This window comes from Orbicella faveolata, unplaced genomic scaffold (assembly GCF_042242905.1).
Source record: "Orbicella faveolata isolate gen_17 unplaced genomic scaffold, um_ofav_v1 contig_26, whole genome shotgun sequence".
Lineage (NCBI taxonomy): Eukaryota > Metazoa > Cnidaria > Anthozoa > Scleractinia > Merulinidae > Orbicella > Orbicella faveolata.
This window is the reverse complement of record NW_028301554.1, coordinates 17,617,501-17,625,231: the sequence shown is the minus strand read 5'-3', so window position 1 is coordinate 17,625,231 and position 7,731 is coordinate 17,617,501. Positions and strand designations below refer to the sequence as shown.

General features: G+C 37.1%; 1 protein-coding gene across 2 annotated transcripts in view; it reads left to right on the top strand.

Moving 5' to 3' along the window:
• Nucleotides 1-15: 15 nt before the first annotated feature.
• The window catches only part of LOC110049259 (uncharacterized), a 33,919-nt gene continuing 26,203 nt past the window's right edge, over nt 16-7,731 (top strand). For both annotated transcript variants that reach the window (XM_089296217.1, XM_089296216.1), the window contains exon 1: nt 16-280. The gene's annotated coding sequence lies outside the window, so the exon portion shown is untranslated. The remainder of the gene's footprint in view (nt 281-7,731) is intronic.

Sequence of the window (7,731 nt, the reverse complement as noted above, 5' to 3'; positions counted from 1 at the left end):
TTTCGTGATGTGCTCGAACGCAGAGTGCTCGAATCTGGAAGAAACTGGGAACGAAAGAGGATCCAACATGGTGGGATATCTCAGTTTTGAGAGGATTTAGAGCTTATTTCGGTGTCAAATGACCAATGAATGCGCCTACTATGACATCAGGTGGCTTTTGAAACACAACTTTCCTCATTTGGCTGGATTTTGGTGCAAAGAAAATGGCTGTGGCGGCTGCAGAATACTGAAGTGAAGACAACGACTAGGCAATGAATACCTGTGAATACTCCTGCCAAAGGTAAGCTGAAGCACAAAAACTGTGGTTTACGAAAATTCGTTTCTGTTCTATTGTTTTGCACTTGTTTATGTCCAAGTTGGAATTTTGTTTGGTTGTATTATTTACCTCAAGTGTTCGTGTTGCGCTTTTATAATTTATACAGCGGGGAATTCAAATTCTGAGCTCGAGTTGTTTCGAGAGACGGACCTGTCTTTGAGGTTACAGCTCATAGCTAAATACCAAAACGAAATTCCGACCTCTAAGAAATCCTGTCTGAACAATACATTGTACCTAAGGTGCGAAAGATGATAAAAGGATAAAGTGTGCGAAAATTCTTGTTTTAAATTAAACCCAAAGGGACTCAGCTAATTTGCATTTTGACTTTGCACGTGGAAGCTGTAGTTCTGTGAAACCCTCCTATTCCTTTATGAATTTCAAATCCATTGTAAACAGAAACTATGATAAGTTTTGGAAATTTTAAAGGAAAGGTGGTTCCTTTTTTCCAGTTAGGGTTTTTTAGTGTTTTGGTTTTGTTACATAATTTTTATTATTTATTTTTTTAGCTATGTTATTGATAGTTAATCTCATAGGTAATAGTTGGTAGGCTTTCAGTCATTTACTAGTTTTAAATTGTTATTACACTTCTTATTATATAAATGGTTCACAATAAGTAGATGGGAGGTTCCCCTCGGCAAGCGAAATTTCGACACATTAATTAAGTTTTTGATTATATTGAATGATTATTGTTCTTTGTTCATGCCCCTTTTTTGTGCAAAATAACATTTTTTCTCAAAAATGCTCATTTATGAGGGAAGCAAAGGGTTTAAAAAAAACATGAGTCATGAATTTATGGATCAATTTATTACTAAAGATATGTGAGATGTTTAATGAGAGGCAACAGATGACTTCTCTTGCACAACTCTTTTCTTGCAGTTAATGCAATTATTTATTCTTCATATTCTCATTGTGTTTCTTTGATGATGTTTAATTCACTTTCCGCCAATTCACCAAGCTGTCAGTTCTGCCTTGATACAGCGTATGTTGGTCTAACAACTTAACAGCTCTTGATAAACTGTTGAACCCAACTCCTCACTTGAATTAGTGATTGGCCAAACTTCAACTCTTGTTTTAGAAGCAACTTGGTACCACTTGGAGAACCTTGTAAGGTTTAAATGCCTATTTTACTCTTCTACAATAACAAAGGTTGAGCAATCCTCAGGGCTTCTGATACTTCGCTCAGTCGTGGAGCCGCAAATTTCAAGTAAATCCAAGAAATCCCACAAAATTCATAGAAACATGCAAAATACCGTGAAATTTACTAGAAATTGTCAGTACCAAATACATGTCAGTACAACATATTTAAAACTTATCTTAGCTCTTGGGCTGTTTACTTGTTGTAAAATTGCAAATTTATCATGAAATGAGTAAACAACATCCAAATATACCAGATGTTCCTAGATTAATGTTGTAAAAAAACTGAGTACTAACTGTGGCCATGATGTAAAAAGCTTTGCCATTGGCACATTTCTTGAGTGCATTGTTGTTAAAAGAGCAAATGATGATCTCTGTTAAAAAGAACCTTGTGGTCAAACAAATGCAAGCATGTACGATAGTCCAAACAACTTGCTTATCGCTGCTTCTTTTAAGCAGTCAAAGTTTCTGTTGCTGTTGTTATTGCATAGGCTAACACTCATCATTTTCTTAAAAAAATGGCAAAATTGCTGTCTTTTTTAGTTAAAAATGTTTGTCAAATCATTACAAAACCAATCACTTTTCAGCAAAATTTGCTCAGAAAATTCCCACAAAATCAGCTGTCTTTTACTGATTGCTTTTCAGTGAAATTTGCCTCGAAACCTCTGCAAATTTGCTGCAATATCGGTCGTTTTTTCTTTGAATTTGTCTCTGAAAATCCCGCAATTTAAGTTTCACTCTCTTCATTTGTTTCTGCAATTTGTTCCTCTAGGGCTTGCTTTTGTTTGGCTTTCACTTCTGCACCTCTGTCAAAGCCTCTGCTGGTTGAGAGGATTTTCCCTCAAGTCAGTTACTTTCTATTGGTTTGGGTTTGACTGTTTATGGATTTCTCTCAAGTGATGGTAAACAACAGGCTTGTAGTTACGACTCTTGTACCCAGAAGATAACTTTCATGTTGTCTACCCAGAAAGTCACTTGTGACATTAAACACTTCCAACACTGAGGTACTCTGTCATGATGGACCAATCTGTGTACTTGTACCTCATGATCAGAGACATCCGAACACATTTGTAGGGAAGTTTTAACTGGTGGGGAACAGAGTTGTCACTAAGCACCGGCTGCTGGCGAAATTCGCCAGCTGGGAAAGAGGTCATTGCCGGCTGAATTTTGGCTGGCGAACACTTGGTTAAAAGGGCATTGAACAATTCTTTGGTTATGCACTTGTTTGATTTAGAATCATATATTCTGAGTGAAAAGGTTGAATAAACTCCTGACTACCTTTCATACCGATGCCACAAAGTAATTGAAATAAAGTCTTGTTTTGAGAACTTGTTTACCGTGTCCTCTTTCCGTTTTCTGCGTCCGCCATCTTGTCAACACAAAGCTTGGTAGCCCCCCGCATTCAAGGCGTTGTGAAAGATTGGGAACGAGTTTGTTACCAGGTCTCCTGGATCTCTCATAAATGTGGGACAAGATAGTTTGTTTGATCCACGAGTGAATATTGTAAAGTCATCTGACAGTTGTGCGAAAGTTGTTAATTTACGATCTATCCATCCATGGAATCAGCAGATGTAAGCTTAAATCAACGTAAAAGAAAACGCGATACCGACCAGGGGAATGTTAGAGCATTTTTTGCTCGAAGACAATAAGGTAGTTACAGTTAAGTCAGACATGCCAGAAATTAATATTTTTAAGTACAGTGTTAAATAGTTCCGCAGTTGCTCTGAACTCGTTCTTATTAAGAGTATTATTGCTAGAATAATAAAGTTACACTTTACTTTTTGTGGAAGAGTAAAAGTTAGCTTAACAAAATTAAGGAGGTACTATTTATTTTATTTTATTTCTTGTGCATTTAACTTATTATAAGCTGAAACATAACACCATTACTACTTGCTCCCACTTATAATATAACACAGATAATAAGATTCATATTTAGAAATAAAATAATATGATATATAATACCAATATCAGGGGATGGTAGATAACAAAATGCCTACGCATGTACAATTTTTTCTCTTTAACGGTTGTTTCTTTTTGCATAAAAGAGCCCCTAGATTTCACCAGAGTGCCCCAAATTGAATTAAAATTTTCAAAATTTCCTGGGGGAGACCCCCATACCCCCCGAATGGGAGGGGGCGACCCCCCCGCTTTGCGCCTTCTTTAGCCGGCTCAATTTCAAAGACAACCTGCAGACAAATTTCTTAGCTACAACCCTGGGGGAATGGCTGTCTTTCAAACATCATGGGGGTAAGATTCGATCTAGACCTGTGGATTCTTGGCGCCTTGACTTCTATATTTATTTTTCTTGGTGGTTATTTGGAAGTGGAGTGTCCCAGGCTGCTTTCTCAATCCAGGCTCTCTGTATCAGGAGTTTGTCTGTCATGACAGATAGTGTTGGGAAATCAAGAGGGTCATGTATGGTAGCAGTCTCCTCTAAAATATTTCATTCGGTGAGCTCCATTTCTGGTGTTAACAAAGAAAAAGTGTCTCTTTTGCATTCCACAGCACACCAAATTTCTTGGTAGTTTATAGAAGGCTGTGTTCTTCTAAATTAATTGCAATTTATGACAATGATTCCATTAAGGTGTCTCAATACAGTTTTTTCTGGACTATACCAGACATTTTCAATCAGCTTTTTATTAGTTTTCCCTTAATTGGATCAATACAAAGTCACACTAGTTATTGGAAATGGATTGAAGTTTCGTATTATGTATTTCTTAAGGTAATCAATATTTCCATGGAAACAATGAACAAAAAAATCAAAAATCGGTAAAACATGAATTTTGCGCAAACCAGACATGATAAGAAAGAGCTAATACCAATGTCTTAAACAATATTGTATGGCAAATGGAATATACAAGAATTTAAAAAAATTCTGTATGTTTTCAAATCTTGAATAAATTGTAAATGGTATATGTATTGCAAGTGTTACTTTCATAACTCATTTTCTTCTTTGTTTTGTTTACATAACTATTACTTATTAACAATTATGTACATTTTTTAAGTTTTTGCTATTCATGCTGTGATTGCTGTGATCAATGCAAGTTTCATAACATAACCTTTGGAATCATGTAATTAGACACACCACATTTTTATCAGTTTAGTTACACCATCTATGTTCTCGCTATTATTTTATGCTATTGCTGTCATCGCTATCGTGCTAAGTTATCGTTTCTACAATTGCTACCCTCGCAGGAGCAAGATCAAAGTAAGTCTGCACATCTTTAGTCGTATCGTGTCGTTATAGTTTAAAATTTATGTTCCATCAGTATCCTTGATTTATGTTTGGTATCTTTAGCTAGTATTAGCTTACATAAGCCTTTTGTATCATTTTGCTTTTAGTTCAAACCACACATTCACAACCACAACGACTTCACATCACAAGAACATCTCTATTTTAATTTGTTATCCTGATTCCTATATTATTGATTCAGCACTCCTTCCAATAAACGCTAATGATTGATTTTACTGTGACCTGGTTTCTGCGGAATTACAATGTGTGTTCGAGTGTTTCAAGCCCTATGTTTTTAAGCCCTAATCTGCACATGGCTTCGCTCCTGGAAAGTCACAGCGAGTTTAAAAATCGTAAATATAATATTGATCTTGAGTAAATTGTCAATTGTAAAATAATTGTGTAATTATAATGATAATAATAAATAGGCTCTTAGAAACACATTTTACATCAGGTGGAAGTCTCAATGCTTTTTACAGTCCCTTTGCATAAAAACCCTAATTAAAAAGCCCAAAATCTGAGAATGCTCTCTTGAAAAGAAAAGTTTTTAATCTTGATTTATTTATAATTTATTGCATGCAATTACTCTTTTTTTTGTTTTCTGTCAATTTACAAAGTGGTATAACTTTTGATGGTGGTTAAAAATCCTGGAACGCTAAACCCTGACATTGCTGTCAATTTTGATAGGACTTTGAAGAAAGAATCAGATTGTCAAATTACAAAAATCGCCAACAGCTAATTGAAAGTTTTTGAAAGCGGATTAAAACACTTGTTAAGATGAGTAGTTTAAAAATCGAATTTTAAACCAAATGAAAAGTAAGCCTGTTCTATTTTCTTTTAATTTAATACTATAAATCATTGAATTGGCGCTCCCCTTTGAATAATAGTGGTGTAATGATTAATCAAATTCTCGATTAATTGCAAATTGTTTGATTCCACGTTTCGATTTTGGTTTGATTTTTTGCATACCTTTCCTTTAAAATGTGTGTTTTTGATTGACGAGTAAAGATGTTTGCATTTCGTGCGCCATTTTGTGTTGTGTGGTAAAAATGTTGCCCTTCTGTTATGTACACGACAGACACTACGCCATGTTCTCACAAGCTCATGCTTTTTATTTTCCATCATACCTTTGAACTTTACAAGCGGATAAATGATAAACGATGACACATACATGACATCTCCATTCCCTTTTTTTTTTCTTTTTTATGCAAATGAACTTGGTCTAAACTAAGTAATCATAAAGGCTCACCCAGAAACAACGGACATAAAAAAAAAAGAGTCCACGAGTCCATGATTCATGCAGTTAACTAGTCTTCATGGCCAACAAGTTTGAAGTAGCAGCAAACTAGTGTTCATAGTCCTTAAGGTAAGCAGGCTCCTTGACCAATTGTCCAGAACAAGTGCGCACTGTAGGTTTCTGCACATGTGGAGGTGGTGCTTCTGTAGTAGGAACAGGTGCTTTACTGACTTTAGAAGTGTGGGTGTTTGATGATGCCTTGGGTTGATCGTGGGCAGACGCTGTTAGTATGTCTTGCGATGCTTGGCATTTGTTCAGGTGTCTGCAGTTTTTCCGATACTTCTGACCTTCTGGTGTTTGAACAATGTATGATCTGGGTGTGTGGTACTTACTGATCACTGTGGCTGGCACCCAGTTGTTTCCATGCAGTAACGTGACCTTTTCACCATTGAGGGGTGGAAGCTCTTTACCACTGTGTTTATCATAGTAAAGTTTCTCTTTCAGCTTTCTTCTCTTAAAGTGTTCTTTGACTTCTTGGGCTCCATGTGTCTTTAGAAGGTCTGCATGTGTTGGTAAAGATGTTTTCAATCTGTGGCCCATGAGCAATTGTGCAGGCAATAAGCCTATTCCTTCCAATGGCGTGTTCCTGTAGTTCAGCAGAGCCTTGTATGGATCTTGTACTTTCTTTAAGAGGCTCTTAATGGTTTGTACTGCTTGCTCTGCTTCTCCATTGGCCTGAGGGTACATAGGGCTGCAAGTTGTGTGTACAAAACCATAGTTGTTGCTAAATTCTTTGAATGGTAAGCTGGAGTATTGAGGTGCATTGTCACTGATTACCCAGTAGTTCATCCAGGATACCATAGTTTGCAAACTGGCTCTTCAAATGACAGATGACATTGTTACTCTCCAAGTTGCTTGGTTTGGCAATTTCTATCCATTTGGAGTAATTTTAGCCCATGGTCTGTCTGGTAGCTCTTGAATTACCATTTTTTTTTGGGGGGGGGGGGGGGGGGGTTGTGCTCTGTGGAATAGTCCAGTTTCGAATTCGCCATGACCGCTGATTAAAAGCACTGAGAATGCATTTACACAGGGTTAGCCTCGATCTCAAGTAAAATATTCACAAATTCCAGCGAGAAGATGACCTGTTTACAGCTCTGTGTATTGTTTAATTTTCAAATTTGTGGCACCTTCCCACTGGTATTTGTGAATATTTTTTTTAGGTCGAGGCTAACCCTGTGCAAATGCGTTCTCAGTGCTTTTATTCAGTGGTCATTGTGAACTCGAAAATGGACTATTGGCTGCATATGGAACACTTGGATACCTTATCTTCAATCTGAGAAGATATGCCAGGCCAGAATAAGGTGTTTTGCACTCGCTGTTTGCATTTGACAATACTTTGATGCGATTCATGGATGCGGTCTAGCATTTCTTTTCTTCAACTGTGAGGAACAATAAGCCATTGTGCTCTAAATAGGAGACCAGCGACAGAGTATTTGGTACATCTTCCTTGCTTTTGGGCCATCCATGCTGGATTATTGAGCTTAAGGCTTGCATAACTGGATCAGCTGCCGTGGCTTGTTGCAACTCCACATACTTCTTGGCTGAAATAGGAAGATGTGTTGTGAGATGAACTTCATTAACTTCTGGTCTCGAATTAAGGTTTTGGTAGTTTCTGGCAGGTATGAACTGCTCAGTGCATCGCCTACCGAAAGTTCTACTCCAGGATGATACTTGACCTTCAGGTCATACCGTTGCAAGGTTAACATCATTTTCTGTAGCCTTAGTGGTGCCTGATGTAAGGGCCTGTTTAAG